At 37.7% G+C, this 14,959-nt stretch overlaps 1 protein-coding gene across 4 annotated transcripts in view; it reads left to right on the forward strand.

Moving 5' to 3' along the window:
- KLF8 (KLF transcription factor 8) overlaps positions 1-14,959 on the forward strand; it is a 349,664-nt gene that overhangs the window by 14,313 nt on the left and 320,392 nt on the right. For all 4 annotated transcript variants that reach the window (XM_082444996.1, XM_082444998.1, XM_082445000.1 and 1 more), the window contains exon 1: positions 1-14,959. This exon is cut by the window's left edge and continues 14,313 nt beyond it; it is cut by the window's right edge. The gene's annotated coding sequence lies outside the window, so the exon portion shown is untranslated.

Consider the following 14,959-nt stretch of genomic DNA (forward strand, 5'->3'; position numbering starts at 1 on the left):
GGACATGGCCATTTGTAATCATGCCTTTAATATATCACCTTCTCAATGATGTGTGACTTCACTTAACTAAATTATCTCTTAAACATTATCATCCCTTTCTAAGCCATTTGGATCTCAGAAGATGCTTTGTTAAATGTTTTGCTTGAAATCCAGATATACCATATCTAGACAAAACCTTGGGACCAAGGTCTTGCTTCTGCTGACCCCTACACCCTAAATCATACCAAACATACCCAAATGTAACCACATTTTCTAATTACATATTAAATTTTTGCTATAATACTTAAAATATTTTTGTAATTTTGCTTTTTAAATTATTTGGTGGGGAATATCTGATTAAATATATACTTGGTTATGTCATCACGCAATATTTGAAAAACTTTTACACTAAAAGATTGTTGTTTTTCTGAAATTCAAATTTAAATGGGTATCTCGTATTCTACCAAGCAACCTCAGGTGTAGTCAACAAATGTAGGTTATACTTTCTCCCTTAGAGTCCTTTAGAAATCTCTACCACATTTACAATTTCAGGAGACTCTTTTAAGTTATAGGAGGTTTGATTACTTTTATAAATGTGTTGTTTTTCAAGAGAGGTAGTCCCAAATGGCAATGTAGAAAGATTCTGAACTTACCTCCTCCAACAGAAATACTGAATCTACAGCTATATGTAGAATAACAGACTTTTGACAGCTGAAAACTAGTTGATCAGCCCTTTCACATTTTGCAAACAAGAAAAGAGCCACATCAAAGCGGATAAGAGAGGCTAAGACAAGATATTGCCATAAAACTTACCTCTGGCATGGTTACCCACAATCAGGAGGGAACTCAAAAATCTGGAGCATCACTCTCAGTGAGGAGGGAAGGGTTTGTACCCCACATCAGGCACCCCAACTTTTAAGACCTGTACCTGGAAGACAAGCCCCAGAAACAACTGGCTATGAAAACGAATGGGACCCATGTCCGTGAGATGCACAGGGCTGTAGTGAGCTGAGAAAACGTCTCTTAAAGAGTTCATTCACAGACTCACTTGCTTCAGGGCTAAGTGCAGAAGTAGTTGTTTAAAAAGTACCCAGACTTTGTGTGAAAGAGATTCATTAGCTAATCTTAAAGCATCAGCCTGAGGGGCTGGGAACTGTTGGGATACTCTCTGCAGATGGAGGCACTGGTGGGTGCCATTTTCACACTCTCCATGTGCCTTGCTGAAGTTGGTGGGCACCATCTTTTTTTGAAATTTTAGAACATTTTTTTCCCTCTGTGTGGTGACATCTTCACATTCCCTCTGCCATGCTCTACAGACCACCAGTATAAACTCGAAGGGAGTTTTATACACATCTGCTGTCCTGGTTTATACATCGTGTCCCAGTTTTTGCAGCTGCAGCCCAGGGGTAGCTCCATGATTACCTATTTCTAGAAGTCAAAGGGTCTTGTGTCCTTGGATTCCATGGGAAACTAACAATTGGAGAGACAGTTCTTGGCAGTTTGCCACCTCCAAGGCACAGCACAGATGGCAGACTAAAACACACCCCCAGTCTTTCTGTGAAAGAGGCCTGTTTATTGTCCTGGAGCTTTGGTCTAAGAGGCAGTCTTCAGTTTTGGCATGCATCTAGACAGCTACCGAGGTGCTCTCAGGGAATGTAGGCCAGAGGATGCCATCTCTGTGCTCTCCCTCGGACTCACTACATCTCACCAGTATCTCCCAGAGAAAAAGCTTGTACACTCATCTGGAGCCCTGGTTTTTGTGACTGTCACCCAGGAGACACCTTCAGATCTCCTGTTCCGATGGCCAGCAGGACATACACTTGCAATTCCATTGGACTGCATATATTTGCATACTTTAAAAGCTGCTGCCTGAGGGTCTGGCTTCCAATCACCTTGATTCTAAATGCTGACTAACTCCCCTCTTTTGGGACACTGACTGGTCTTAGCACACCCTCAACAACTGGAAGCTAATAAAAATAAAATAGGCTCTTGGATAATAACAAAGGTTCAAGAGACAACCAAGAGCTATTGCAAGGTTGAACAGTAAGGTTTATCCTCTACATAAGGCCACTCCTTCAAGAGCAGGAGAGGTGGCTGTTTCATCCAATACATAGAAACAAACACAGAGTTAAGCAAAATGAGGAAACAGAGGAATATACCCCAAATTTTTAAAAAGCCAATATTTTATTTTATTTTATTATTTTTTTAAGATTCCATATATGTGTGTTAGCATATGTTATTTGTTTTTCTCTTTCTGACTTACTTCACTCTGTATAACAGACTCTAGGTCCATCCACCTCACCACAAATAACACAATTTCGTTTCTTTTTATGCCGGAGTTATATTCCATTGTATATATGTGCCACATCTTCTTTACCCATTCACCTGTTGATGGACACTTAGGTTGCTTCCATGTCCTGGCTATTTAAAAAAAAAAAACATGGTTCTGAAGAACCTAGGGGTAGGACAGGAATAAGGATGCAGACGTAGAGAATGGACTTTAGGACATGGGAAGGGGGAAGGGTAAGCTGGGATGAAGTGAGAGGGTGGCATGGACATTTATACACTACAAAATGTAAAATAGATAGCTAGTGGGAAGAAGCTGCATAGCACAGGGAGATCAGCTTGGTGCTTTCTGACCACCTGGATGGGTGGGATAGGGAGGATGGGAGGGAGACACAAGATGGAGGAGATATGGGGATATATGTATATGTATAGCTGATTCACTTTGTTATAAAGCAGAAACTAACACACCATTGTAAAGCAATTATACTCTAATAAAGATGTTATAAAAAAGCCAATATTTTATATGTTATAATAACTATAAATGGAGTATAACCTTTAAAAATTGTGACTCACTATGTTGTACATCTGTAACTTACATAATATTGTACATCAACTATACTTCAATAAAAAATATAAAACTTCAGAAAAAAATTAAAGGAGATAAGCAGTTTACCTTATAAAGAGTTCAAAGTAATGGGCATGGGGGGAGGAGTCAAGATGGTGGAGTAGGAGGACGTGGAGTATGTGTCTCCTCACAGCTAGGGCACCTACCAGGCGCTGGTGGGGGACCTTGGACACCTAAGGGGACGGAAGGAACCCCAGAGCAACCAGGGAATATTAATCTGAGTGAGGTCTCCCAGAGGTCCTCATCTTGGCACCAAGACCCGGCTCAAACCAACTGACTGCAAACTCCAGTGCTGGAAGCCTCAGGCCAAACAACCAGTAAGACAGGAACACAGTCTTACCCGTGAAAAACAATAACAACCAAAAATATGTTACAGACGAAGGAGTAAGGTAAAAAACTACAAGAGCAAATAAATGAAGAAGAAATAGGCAACCTACCTGAAAAAGAATTCAGAGTAATGATAGTAAAGATGATCCAAAATCTCAAAAATAGAATGGAGGCACGGATCAAGAAAATACAAGAAATGTTTAACAAAGACCTAGAAGAACTAAAGAACAAATAAACAGAGATGAACAACAAAATAACTGAAATGAAAAATACACCAGAAGTAATCAATAGCAGAATAACTGAGGCAGAAGAATGAATAAGTGAGCAGGAAGATAGAATGGTGGAAATAACTTCCAAGGAGCAGAATAAAGAAAAAAGAATGAAAAGAATTGAAGACAGTTTCAGAGACCTCTGGGACAACACTAAATGTACCAACATTTGATTATAGGGGTCCCAGAAGAAGAAGAGAAAAAGAAAGGGTCTGAGAAAATATTTGAAGAGATTATAGTTGAAAAATTCCCTAAAATGAGAAAAGAAATAGCCACCCAAGTCCAGGAAGCACAGAGAGTCCCATACAGGCTAAACCCTAGGAGAAACACACCAAGACACATGTTAATCAAACTAACAAAAATTAAATTCAAAGAAAAAATATTAAAAGCAGCAAGGGAAAAGCAACAAATAACAGACAAGGGAATCCCCATAAGGTTATCATCTGATTTTTCAGCAGAAACTCTGCAGGCCAGAAGGGAGTCACAGGATATATTTAAAGTGATGAAAGGGCAAAACCTACAACCAAGATTATTCTACCCAGCAAGGATCTCATTCAGATTCGAGAGAGAAATCAAAAGCTTTACAGACAAGCAAAAGCTAAGAGAATCCAGCACCACCAAACCAGCTTTACAACAAATGCTAAAGGAACTTCTCTAGGTAGGAAACACAAGAGAAGAAAAGACCAAGAAAAACAAACACAAAACAATTAAGAAAGTGGTAATAGGAACATACATATCAATAATTACCTTAAAGGTAAAGGGATTGAAGGCTCTAATCAAAAGACACAGAGTGGCTGAATGGATGCAAAAACAAGACCTGTATATATGCTGTCTACAAGAGACCCACTTCAGATCTAGGAACACATACAGACTGAAAGTGAGGGAATAGAAAAGGTATTCCATGCAAATGGAAATAAAAAGAAAGCTGGAGTAGCAATCCTCATATCAGACAAAATAGGCTTTAAAATAAAGACTGTTACAAGAGACAAAGAAGTACACTTCCTACCGGTCAAAGGATCAATCCAAGAAGAAGATATAACAATTGTAAATATATATAAGAGGACCACAGTATATAAGGCAAATACTAACAGCCATAAAAGGAGAAATCCACAGTAACACAATAATAGTGGGTGACTTTAACACCCCACTTTCATCAATGGACAGATTATCCAGACTGAAAATCAATAGGGAAACACAGGCCTTAATCACATACTAGAACAGGTGGACTTAATTGATATTTATAGAGCATTCCATCCAAAATCAGAAGAATACACATTCTTCTCAAGTGTACAGGGAACATTCTCCAGGATGCATCACAAGCTGGGCCACAAAGTGAGCCTCGGTAAATTTAAGAAAATTGAAATCATACCAAGCATCTTTTCCGACCAGAATGCTATGAGATTAGAAAACAACTACAAGAAAAAAACTGTAAAAAACACAAACGTATGTAGGCTAAACAACATGCTATTAATCAACCAATGGATCACTGAAGAAATTAGGGAGTAAATCAAAAAATACCCAGAGACAAATGAAAACGAAAACACAATGATCCAAAACCTATGGGATACAGCAAAAGCAGGTTTAAGAAGGAAGTTTATAGCAATACAATCCTACCTCAAGAAACAAGAAAAATCTCAAATAAACAACCTAACCCTAAACTTAATATAAGTAGAGAAAGAAGAACAAACAAAACCCAAAATTAGTAGAAGGAAAGAAATCATAAAAATCAGAGCAGAAATAAATGAAATAGAGAGCTTAGCTCAAGATGACATAGTAGGAGGACATGCATATAAGAATATCAGAATCACAACTAACTGCTGAACAACCATCAACCAAAAAAATGCTGGAACCTACCAAAAAAGATAGCCTACATCCAAAGACAAAGAAGAAGCCACAGTGAGGTGCTTGGAGGGGTGAACTCTTGATAAAATCAAACCCCATACTCGCCAGGTGGGTGACCCCAAAACTGAAAAACAATTATACCACAGAAGTTCTCCCACTGGAGTGAAAGTTCTGAGCCCCAACTTAGGCTTCCCAGCCTGGGGGTCTGGCAAGAGAAGGAGTAGTCCCCAGAGAATCTGGCTTTGAAGGACAGGTGGATTTGATTGCAGGACTTCCACAGGACTGGGGAAAACAGAAACTCCACACTGAGAGGGTGCCCACAAAGTCCTGTGTGCACCAGGACCCAGGGGGAAAAAAGTAGTGACTTTATAAGAGACTTGGCCAGACCTACCTGCTAGTATTGGAGGGTCGCCTGCAGAGATGGAGGGCAGCTGTGGCTCAATGCAAGGACAAAGACACAGGCAGCAGCAGTTCTGGGAAGTACTCATTGGTGAAGGCCCTCCTGGAAGTGGCCATCAGCCACACCAAACAGCCTGTAGGACCCAGTGCTGGGTCACCTCAGGCCAAACAACCAACAGGGAGGGAACACAGCCCCACCTATCAGCACACAAGTGGATTAAAGTTTTACTGAGCATGGCTCTGCCCAAGAGAGGGACTAGACCCAGCTCTACCCACTACCAGTCCCTCCCATCAGGAAGCTTTACAAAGCTCTTAGATAGCTTCATGCACCAGAGGGCAGCCAGCAGGAGCAAGAGGAAGTACAATCCTGCAGCCTGAGGAACAAAAAAATGCAATCAAAGAAGGTTAGACAAAATGAAATGGCAGAGGTTTATGTCCTAGTTGAAGGAGCAAGATAAAAACCCCAGAAAAACAACTAAGAGAAGAGGAGATAGGCAACCTTCCAGAAAAAGAATTCAGAATAATGATAATGAAGATGATCCAGGATCTTGGAAAAAGAATGGAGGCAAGAATCAAGAAGATGCAAGAAATGTTTAACGAAGACCAAGAAGAACTAAAGAACAAACAAATCAAGATGAACAATACAATAACTGAAATGAAAAATACACTAGAAGGAATCAATAGCAGAATAACTGAGGCAGAAGAACGGATAAGTGACCTGGAAGACAGAATGGTAGAAATCACTGCTGTGAAACATAATAAAGAAAAAAGAATGAAAAGAAATGAAGACAGTCTAAGAGACTTCTGGGACAATATTAAACATACAAACTTTCGCATTATAAGGGTCCCAGAAGGAGAAGAGAGAGGGAAAGGACCTGAGAAAATATTTGAGGAGATAATAGCTGAAAAATCCCCTAACATGGGAAAGGAAACAGTAATCCAAGTCCAGAAAGTACAGTGAGTCCCAGGCAGGATAAACACAAGGAGAAAAATGCCAAGACACACAGTAATCAAATTGAGAAAAATTAAAGACAAAGAAAAAATATTAAAAGCTACAATGGAAAAATGACAAATAGCATACAAGGGAACTCCCATAAGGTTATCGGCTGATTTCTCAGCCAAAACTCTGCAGGCCAGAAGCGAGTAGCATGATATATTTAAAGTGATGAAAGGGAAGATCCTACAACCAAGAATACTCTATCAGCAAGGCTCTCATTCAGATATGATGGAAAAATCAAAAGCTTTACAGAAAAGCAAAAGTTAAGAGAATTCAGCACCACCACACCAGCTTTGCAACAAAAGCTAAAGGAACTCCTCTAGGCGAGAAAGAGACCAGCAACTTAAAACAACTTTGTACATTTGTCGACTGCTATATCAAAACCTCATGCGAACAGCAGACCCAAAAACTACAACAAATACACACACAAAAAAGAAAACGCAACTCAAACACAACACTAAATATGTCATCAAACCACAAGAGAAGAGACCAAATAAGGAAAGGAAGAAAAAAGACCTACAAAAACAACCCAAAACAATTAAGAAAATGCCAATAGGAACATACATATTGATAATTACCTTAACTGTAAATGGATTAAATGCTCAAACCAAAAGACATAGACAGGCTGAGGGGGTACAAAAGCAAGACCCATATATATGCTGTCTACAAGAGACCAACTTCAGACCTAGGGATACATACAGACTGAAAGTGAGGTGATGGAAGAAGGTATTCCATGCTAATGGAAATCAAAACAAAGTGGGAGTAGTAATACTCATATCAGACAAAATAGACTTTAAAATAAAGAATGTTATAAGAGACAAGGAAGGACACTATATAATGATCAAGGGATCAATCCAAGAAGAAGATACAACAATTGTAAATATATATACACCCAACTTACGTGCACCTCAATATTACATATATTAACAGCCATAAAGGGAGAAGTCACCAGTAACACGATAATACTGGGGGACTTTCACACCCCACTTTCATCAATGCCCAGATCAAGCAGATGGAAAATAATTAAGGAAACACAGGCCTTAAATGACACATTAGACCAGTTGGACTTAATTGATATTTATAGAGCATTCCATCCAAAAGCAGCAGAATATACATTCTGCTCAAGTGCACATGGAATAGTCTCCAGGATGCTGGGCCACAAAGCAAGCTACAGTAAATTTAAGAAAATTGAAATCATATGAAGCATCCTTTCTGAACACAATGCTATGAGATTAAAAATAAACTACAAAAAAAGAAAAAAAACTGTGAAAAACATAAAAACGTGGAGGCTTATCAGTATGCTACTAAACAACCAATGGATCACTGAAGAAATCAAAGCGGATTTAAAATGTACAAAGACAAAAGACAATAAAAACACGAAAACCCAAAACCTGTGGGATGCAGCAAAGGAAGTTCTAAGAGGGAAGTTTATAGCAATACAGTCTTAACTCAGGAAACAAGAAAAATCTCAAATAAACAACCAAAACTTAACACCTAAAGCAACTAGAGACAGAGGAACAAACAAAACCCAAAGTTAGTAGAAGGAAAGAAATAATAAAATCCGAGCAAAAATAAATGAAAAAGAGACTAAGAAAACATTAGAAAAGATCAATGAAACAAAAAGCTTGTTCTTTGAAAAGATAAACAAAATTGATAAACCTTTAGCCAAACTCATCAAGAAAAAAGGAGGAGGACTCAAATCAATAAAATTAGAAATAAAAAAGGAGAAGTTACTACTGGCACCATGGAAATACAAAGGATCATAAGAGACTACTACAAGCAACTATATGACAGTAAAATGGACAACCTGGAAGAAATGGAAAAATTCTTAGAAAGGTACAACCTTCCAAGACTGAACAAGGAATAGAAAATATAAAGACCAAGCACAAGCACTGAAATTGAAACTGTGATTTAAAAACTCCCAACAAACAAAAGTCAAGGAATTGATGGTTTCACAGGTGAATTCTATGACACATTTAGAGAAGAGCTAACACCTATCCTTCTCAAACTCTTCCAAAATATAGCAGAGGGAGGAACACTCCCAAACTCATTCTATGAGGCCACCATCACCTTGATACCAACCAGACAATGATACCTCAATAAAAGAAATTTACAGGCAAATATCACTGATGAACCTAGACGCAAAAATCCTCAACAAGACACTAACAATCCAACCCCAATAATACATTAAAAGGATCACACATGATGATCATGTGGGATTTATCTCAGGGATGCAAGGATTTTTCAATATCCCAAAGTCAATCAGTGTGATACACCACATCAACAAATTGGAGAATAAAAACCACATGATCATCTATCTCAATAGATGCAGATAAGGCTTTGGAAAAAAGTTCAGCACCGATTTATGAGAAAAACTCTCCAGAAAGTGGGCATACAAGGAACCTACCTCAATGTAATAAAGGCCATAAATGATAAACCTACAGCTAACATCGTACTTAAAGATGAAAAGCTGAAAGCATTTCCTCTAAGATGAGGAACAAGATAAGGGTGTCCACTCTTGCCACTTTTATTCAATATAGTTTTGGGAGTCTTGGATATGGCAATCAGAGAAGAAAAAAATAAATAAAAGGAACCCAATTTGGAAAAGAAGCAAAACTGTCATTGCAGACAACATGTTACTATACATAGAGAATCCTAAAGATGCTACCAGAAAGCTACTAGAGCTCATCAATGAATTTGTTAATGTTGTAGGATACAAAATTAATGCACAGAAATCTCTGGCATTCCTGTACACTAACGACGAAAAATCTGAAAGAGAAATTAAGGAAACACTCCCATTTACCACTGCAGCAAAAAGAATAAAATACCTAGGAATAAAACGACCTAAGGAGGTAAAAGATCTGTACTCTGAAAGCTATAAGATGCTGATGAAAGAAGTCAAAGACGACACAAACAGATGGAAAGATATACCATGTTCTTGGATTAGAAGAATCAATATTGTCAAAATGACTACACACCCCAAGGCAATCTATAGATACAGTGCAATCCCTATCAAATTATCAAAGGCATTTTTGGAGAACTAGAACAAAAAATCGTGAAGTTTGTATGGAGACACATAAGACCCCAAATAGCCAAAACAATCTTGAGAAAGAAACACAAATCTGGAGGAATCAGGCTACTTGACGTAAGGTTATACTACAAAGCTATAGTCAACAAAACAGCATGGTACTGGCACAAAAATAGAAATATAGATTAATGGAACAGGAGAGAAACCCCAGAAGTAAACCCACACACCTATGGTCAATTAAGCTATGACAAAGGGGACTTCCCTGATGGCACAGTGGTTAACAATCTGCCTGCCAATGCAGGGGACATGGGTTCAAGCCCTGATCCAAGAAGATCCCACATGCCACGGAGGAACTAAGCCCATGCACCACAACTACTGAGCCTGTGCTCTAGATCCCACGAACCACAACTACTGAAGCCTGCGTACCTAGAGCCCGTGCTCTGCAACAAAGAGAAGCCACCTCGATGAGAAGCCTGCACACTGAAACGAAGAGTAGCCCCCACTCACTGCAACTAGAGAAAGCCCGCATGCAGCAACAAAGACCCAATGCAGCCAAAAACAAACAAACAAACAAATAAATAAATAAATTTATTTTAAAAAAGCTATGCCAAAGGAGGCATGACTATACAATGTAGAAAAGACAGTCTACTCAATAAATGGTGCTGGGAAGGCTGGACAGCTACATGTAAAAAAAAGGAAATTAGAACATTCTTTACCACCATACACAAAAATAAGCTCAAAATGGATTAAAGACATAAATGTGAGACCAGACAGTATAAAACGCTTAGAGGAAAATATAGGCAGAACACTCTGACATAAATTGCAGCAATATCTTTTTTGATCTGTCTCACAGGATAATGGAAATAAAAGCAAAAGTAAACAAATGGGACCTAATCAAACTGAAAAGCTTTTGCACAGCAAAGGAAACCATAAACAAAAGGAAAAGACAACCCACAGATTGGGAGAAAATATTTGCAAATGATGTGATCCAGAGGGATTAGTCTCCAAAATTTATAAACAGCTCATGCAGCTTAATGTCATCAAAACAAACAAACCAATCAAAAAATGGGCAAAAGAACTAAATAGAGATTTCTCCAAAGAAGACACACAGATGGCAAGGAGGCACATGAAAAGCTGTTCAACATCACTAATTATTAGAGAATTGTAAATCAAAACTATAATTGGATATCACATCACACCAGTCAAAATGTCTATCATCAAAAAATCCACAAACAATAAATGCTGGAGAGGGTGTGGAGAGAAGGAACTCTTACACTGTTGGTAAATTGGTACAGGCACTGTGGAGAACAGTATGGAGGCTCCATAAGAAACTAAATATAGAGCTACCATATGATACTTCAACCACACTCCTGGGCATATATCTGGAGAAAAAAATGGTTTCAAAGGATACATGCACCACAATGTTCATTGCAGCACTGTTTACAATAGCCAAGACATGGAAGCAACCTAAATGTCCACTGACAGAGAAATGGATAAAGAAGATGTGGTACATATATACAATGGAATATTACTCAGCTGTTAAATAGAATGAAATAATGCCATTTGCAGTACCATGGATGGACCTAGAGATTGTCATACTGAGTGATGTAAGTCAGACAGAGAAATGGAAATATCATATGATATCACTTACATGAGGAATCTAAAAAGAAATGATACAAATGAACTTATTTATATTAAAACAGCTGACTCACAGACTTAGAGAACAAACTTATGGTTACCAGGGGGGAAGGGTGGGGGGAAAAGATAGTTAGGGAGTTTGGGATTGACATGTACACACTGCTATATTTAAAATGGGTAACCAACAAGGACCTACCGTACAGCACAGGTAACTCTGTTCAATATGATGTAAGAACCTAAATGGGAAAAGAATTTGAAAAAGAGTAGATACATGTATATGTATAACTTAATCACTTTGCTGTACACCTGAAACTATCACAACATTGTTAATCAACTATACTCCAATATAAAATAAAAAGTTTTTAAAAAAGAAATCAATGAAATAGAGATGAAGAAAACAATAATAAAGATTAATGAAACTAAAACCTTGTTATTTAATAAGATAAACAAAATTGATAAATCTTTAGCCAAACTCATCAAGAAAAAAAGGGAGAAGGCCCAAATCAATAAAATGAGAAATGAAAAAGGAGTAGTTACAACGGGCATCACTGAAATACAAAGGACCATGAGAGACTACTACAAGCATCTATATGCCAATAAAATTGACAACCTAGAAGAAATGGACAAATTCTTAGAAAGGTACAATCTCCCAAGACTGAACTAGGAAGAAATAGAAAATATGAAAAGAACAATCACAAGTAGTGAAAGTGAAACTGTGATTAAAAACTCCCAACAAACAAAAGTGGAGGACCAGATGGCTTCACAGACGAATTCTATTGAATATTTATAGAAGAGGTAATATGCATCCTTCTGAAACTATTCCAAAAATTGTTGAGGAAGGAACACTCCCAAACTCATCCAATGAAGCCACCATCACTTTAATACAAAAACCAGACAAAGATACCACACACAAAAGATTACAGGCCAATATCACTGATGAACACAGATGCAAAAATCCTCAACAAGATACTAGCAAGCCAAATCCAACAGTACATTAAAAGGATCATACACCATGATCAAGTGGGATTTATCCCAGGGATGCAAGGATTTTCCAATATCCCAAAATTAATCAGTGTGATACACCACATCAAAAAATTAAAGAATGAAAATCATATGATCATCTCAATAGATGCAGATAAAGCTTTTGAAAAAATTCAGCACACATTTATGATAAAAAAAATCTCCAGAGGGTGAGCAGAGGGAACTTACCTCAACATAATAAAGGCCATAAATGATAAACCTACAGCTAACATCATACTCAATGGTGAAAGGCTGAAAGTATTTCCTCTAAGATGAGGAACAAGATAAGGGTGTCCACTCTCGCCACTTTTATTCAACATAGTTAGGGATTCTTAGCCACTGCAATCAGAGAAGAAAAAAATAAAAGGAATACAAATTGGAAAAGAAGTAGAAATGCAAATCAAAACTACAATGAGATATCATCTCACACTGGTCAGAATGGCCATCATCAAAAAAATCTACAAACAATAAATGCTGGAGAGGGTGTGGAGAAAAGGGAACCCTCTTGCACTGTTGGTGGGAATGTAAATTGATACAGACACTATGGAGAACAGTATGGAGGTTCCTTAAAAAACTAAAAATAGAACTACCATGTGACCCAGCAATCCCACTACTGGACATATACCCTGAGAAAACCATAATTCAAAAAGAGTCATGTACCAAAATGTTCACTTCAGCTCTATTTACAATAGCCAGGACATGGAAGCAATCTAAGTGTCCATCAAAAGACGAATGGATAAAGAAGATGTGGCACATATATACAATGGAATATTACTCAGCCATAAAAAGGAACGAAACTGAGTTATTTGTAGTGAGATGGATGGAGCTAGAGACTGTCATACAAAGTGAAATAAGTCAGAAAGAGAAAAACAAATACCATATGCTAACACATATATATGGAATCTAAAAAAAGAAAAAAAAGAAAATGGTCAGAAGAACCTAGGGGCAATACGGGAATAAAGATGCAGACCTACTAGAGAATGGACTTGAGGATATGGTGAGGGGGAAGGGTAAGCTGGGACAAAGTGAGAGAGTGACATGGACATATATACAGCACCAAGCGTAAAATAGATAGCTAGTGGGAAGCAGCTGCATAGCACAGAGAGATCAGCTCTTTGCTTTGTGACCACCTAGAGGGGTGGGATAGGGAGTGTGGGAGGGAGGGAGATGCAAAAAGGAAGAGATATGGGAACATATGTATATGTATAACTGATTCACTTTGTTATAAAGCAGAAACTGACACACCATTGTAAAGCAATTATACTCTAATAAAGATGTTTAAAAAAAAAAAGAAGTAAAGCTGTCACTGTTTGCAGATGACATGATGCTATACATATAAGATCCTAAAGATGCTACCAGAAAACTACTAGAGCTCATCAATCAATTTGGTAAAGTTGCAGGATACAAAATTAATACACAGAAATATTTCGCTTTCTCTACACTAACAATGAAAGATCAGAAAGTGAAATTAAGGAAACAATCCCATTTACCATTGCATCAAAAAAGAATAAAATACCTAGGAATAAACCTACCTAAGGAGGCAAAAGACCTGTACTCTGAAAACCATAAGATGCTAATGAAAGGAATCGAAGATGACACAGATGGAAAGATATACCGTGCTCTTGGATAGGAAGAATCAATATCGTCAGAAAGACTATACTACCCAATGCAGTCTACAGATTCAATGCAATCCCTATCTAATTACCAATGGCATTTTTGACAGAACTAGAACAAAAAATCTTAAAATTTGTATGGAGACGCATAAGACCCCGAATAGCCAAAGCAATCTTGAGAAAGAAAACGGAGCTGGAGGAATCAGGCTCCCTGATTTAAGGCTATACTACAAAGCTAAAGTCATCAAAACTGTATTGTCCTGGCACAAAAACAGGAATATAGATGAATGGAACAGGATAGAAATCCCAGAAATATACCCATGCACTTATGGTCAATTAATCTACAACAAAGGAGGCAAGACTGTACAATGGAGATGACAGTCTCTTCAATAACTTTTGCTAGGAAGACTGGACAGCTACATGTAAAAAACAATGAAATTAGAACATTCTTTAACAGCATACACAAAAATAAACTCTGATACTATAAAACTCTTAGAGGAAATCATATGCAGAGCACTCTTTGACATAAACTGCAGCAATATGGTTTTTGATCCATCTCCTAGAGTAATGGAAATATAAACAAAAATAAACAAATAGTACCTAAAGAAAATCAAATGGTTTTGCACGGCAAAGGAAACCACAAACAAAATGAAAAAACCCACAGAATGAGAGAAAATATTTGCAAATGATGCGATTAACAAGGGATTAATCTTCAAAATTTACAAGCAGCTCATGTGGCTCAATGAAGAAAAAAACAAACAAACAACCCAATCAAAAAATGGGCAGAAGACCTAAATAGGCATTTCTCCAAAGAAGATATACAGATGGCCAAGAGGCACATGAAAAGATGTTCAACATTGCTAATAATTAGAGAAATTCATATCAAAACTACAATGAGGTATCACCTCATACCAGTCAAAGTGGCCATCATCAAAA

Source organism: Balaenoptera physalus (genome assembly GCF_965194825.1).
Source record: "Balaenoptera physalus genome assembly, chromosome: X".
Lineage (NCBI taxonomy): Eukaryota > Metazoa > Chordata > Mammalia > Artiodactyla > Balaenopteridae > Balaenoptera > Balaenoptera physalus.